The sequence below is a fragment of the Bos mutus genome, chromosome 28, assembly GCF_027580195.1.
Source record: "Bos mutus isolate GX-2022 chromosome 28, NWIPB_WYAK_1.1, whole genome shotgun sequence".
Lineage (NCBI taxonomy): Eukaryota > Metazoa > Chordata > Mammalia > Artiodactyla > Bovidae > Bos > Bos mutus.
In genome coordinates, this window is record NC_091644.1 from 38,095,621 (window position 1) to 38,099,052 (window position 3,432).

Genomic DNA, 3,432 nt, shown 5'->3' on the forward strand with positions numbered 1-3,432 from the left:
CCCCCAGGGCCTGGCCAGGGCAGGCTCTGTGCGAGATGCTTTCTGTGTGTCATCTCCCAGCCATGGAGCTCCACTCAGCTGCCTGGGCCCCAGGCTCAGCCCAGCCCCTTCTTACTGTGTGGTCTTAAAGCAGGTCACCTCTCCGTACCTCTCTCGGTCAAACCCAGATAATAATACTTCCCAAATAAAGAAAGGGTTTTCTTTAAGCCCTTTGAGCTCCTCGGGTGGACCACACCATGGAAATGCCCAGCGCGGCCGGGGATGGGTTGCTGCAACCATGTGATTAGGTAATTTGAGATGATGCTCATTACCTTTTGTCTGGACTGAATGCAAGGCTGCACAAAGCGCTGAGAAATCTCCGTTACACCGAAACCCCGCCGTAAACTGGGATTGTCTTACACTCTCATAAAGCACACCAGAAAAGAGCAGCCGTGTCAACTAACCCAGTCCCCAATTCACACTCTCATTTGATTTCTTCTGCTGAGTACAAGACTATTGGTGACCCAGTTACAGGTGGCGGTGGCGAGAGCAAAACTGATGCTCCCAGCCCACTGAGCTGGGGGAGGTGCAGCTTCGGAGGAGGAGGCAAGCCAGACTGGGCAGGGCTGGGCCTTCTCCTTTGCTTTTTCAATAGCAATCCTATAGGCAACTCCTACAAGGTGCTGAGAACTATGTTAGGTATGTCCTTCTATTCTAAAACCTCCAGACAACTGTATTAAAACCTATTAATAGTCTAAAGACAAAAACAAACAAAAACCCATCCACTCAACTTTATGTATTTTTCATCATAATGAAAGCCTACCCATTTGGGTCCAGAAGTCTAAGCCTGAAATTTTGGCCTGGGGCCTCCCCGCTGATCCCGAGGCTTTGAGACCACACAGCTTGGATCTGCAGACTGCAAAGGGGAGGCTTACTTTTCTCATTCTGAGCCAGCCCTCCAGAAGTGTCCCTGCAGCCAGATGCAGCCTCCGTCCTCACACAGCCTTGGCTGGATCTCTCCGAGCCTGACAAACTTTTACCCAGAACCCTCTGATCCTGGTTTGACTAATGAAATTCAGATCCCACTGGGATCACTCATCTGGCTGCTGTATTGCAGGCCATCAAAGGTACAATCTTAGTTATGTTTTCTTTTGAGCTGGTTATGAACCGGGTAGGAGCAGGGTTGGGAGAAGGGGTTGTAAGGGACCCTGAAATCAGAAAAGATGAAGCAAGTATCTTTCTGGCTTGGGATTCTCCAGGCACATTTAGGCAAGTGTGTGCATGTGCTCAGTCATGTCTGACTCTTTGTGACCCCATGGATTGAAGCCCACCAGGCTCCACTGTCCACGGGATTGTCCAGGCAAGAATACTAGAGTGGGCTGCCATTTCCTTCTCCAGGTGATCTTCCCAACCTAGGGATCGAACTTGCGTCTCTTGCATCTGCTGCACTGGAAGTGGATTCTCTACCGACAAGCCTCCCAGGAAGCCCTAGGTAAGTATGGTGTGCTTGAAAAGAGGGGAACAGATTGCTGAGGGATTGCTCTTGAAGAGAGAAAAGGGAGGTCCCCTAGGATGGGCTACTGGTGTCAGACCCCCTGTGGCCCCCCAGAAGCAGGAGCCCCAGAGATCCCAGGTGAGAAGACATATCTCCTGAGTGGTGAGGAATCTATTGTGTCAAGTGCTGGGAAACACGCTTAGTTGAACTGACACTGTATTGCAGTGTGTGTGTGTGTATGTGATTCGTTGTTATGGAAACCATGGAAAGAAGAGAAGCAAAATGCTTTGGATGGGCGCGACACTCCTCTGGAGTCTGTGTGTTGATTGGCTGGGCCCTCCAGACGAGGTTGCACGTTATTCAGGAAACTGTTGTTGCCCAGAGAGCCCTGGGCTGACTTGCTCCCTTTGGAGCTGATGTTTAGGGAAAGGTGAAAGCAGCTGGTTTATGGAAGCATCAAACAATGTGAGCTACGGAACCCTCCAAATCCCAAACGTTCCTTGCCAAGAGCCGTTTCTTCTAGGTTTCCAACTCATCTGTGTTTCAAAAGCAATTTCACTTAAATGGCTTATTCCTCTGACTCCTAATCCTTGGGAAGCTGTAAGTTGCAGGCAATAAAGAGGGCTCCTCCAGATTCATTCAGTAAGTGTGCTATGAGCTAGACACGGGGCTGACATGGCTTGCCATCAGGGTGTGGTAGACCGAAGTCAGACATCTGATCCCCTGCAAAGAAACCAATGTGCACATGTGGGTGTCTGCAATCCACTGGTCAAGGTCTCAAGGCGCATAACTTTGCAACTTTCTATTCTAACTGAGCCGGCATTGTTTGTTACCCAGGATGCATCACTGATGTGCGGGGCCTGGGACTGTGTGGCATTTTATCTTACCATCTTCGAGGAAGCTTCAGAGGCTCCCTCTGTAAATGCTTCTTGAACCAATGCTTGAATGAACGAATGAATGGGCTCATTGTGTTGGTCATTAGCCAATGCAGTAGTTTCCTGCCAGCCCCGCAATTTCCACAGGGAGCCTCTGCAGATTCCTTGCAAAGAACGTGGTACTGAAAGAGGCTTATCATGTCTGCCTCTATCATCCTGTGTCTTGTCCAGACTCTAGGAGTTCTGTGAGAGAGCAGGGGGGAGAAAAGGGTGAAAAAAAAACTCAAGAGAAAGGCAAGAAAAAAACCACTGTAGGAAGATTCTGCTGCCTCCAGACCTTAGGAAAACCACTGGTCTAATTCATTCGCTATGGTGACTGTTTCATCTGCAGGCCTGGCACTGCCTGCTGTAGCTCAGTCCGTGAGGCCTCCCTTTCAAGTAAGCCCACTACTTGGCGCTCCTGACTGACAATATGGGGGGCAGATGTGGCACCGTCTTGGAGCACACTTGTTGGTGGGCCACAAAATCCAAAGGCAAACCCTCACAAATCTAACCAACGTATTTTTTTTTTTTTTTTCAGATTTCCAGATCCAAGTGCCCATCTGGTTCCCTCCTTAGGATTCTAAGACATCTGGGCGCCTGCGCTGGAAGAGACTTGCTGATGCTGAGTGCCTGTTATACCCTTGAGTTGTGCTAAGCCCTTTCCCGGATGCTGTCTCATAGAATCCCTCACAAATCCCTGCCAGGATGGAATTATTATTATTCCTCTTATAAAAATGAGAAAACAGAAGCTCACAGAGGCTGAGTTACTTGGCCACAGTCACAGAGATGGGAAGTGGCAGTTCCTGAGTTTGTATCAGGACAGTAACATCACCAAGGGGTGGTTTGGGAGGGTTTCTGCCCAGCTTCAGTAGCCGCTGATCCCCAAAACTCTCCCTGGCACAAATAAACATATTATCTAAGTGATGAGCATGCAGGGGACAAAATCAAACTCTGATATGTCTTGCCAGCCACCTCCCTTTCAGTGAGACTGCTCCCCAAGCCCTATCTAGAGTCCACGCTGAATCAAGATCTGTCTGGCTC

The 3,432-nt window shown here is 49.4% G+C and overlaps 1 long non-coding RNA gene across 1 annotated transcript; it reads left to right on the forward strand.

The window, feature by feature from the left end:
- The first annotated feature begins 1,187 nt into the window (after window positions 1–1,187).
- LOC138986065 (uncharacterized) lies at window positions 1,188–3,139 on the forward strand. The gene is made up of 2 exons (XR_011462961.1): window positions 1,188–1,471; window positions 2,930–3,139. It is a non-coding gene; the product is annotated as an uncharacterized lncRNA (long non-coding RNA).
- Window positions 3,140–3,432: the final 293 nt, after the last annotated feature.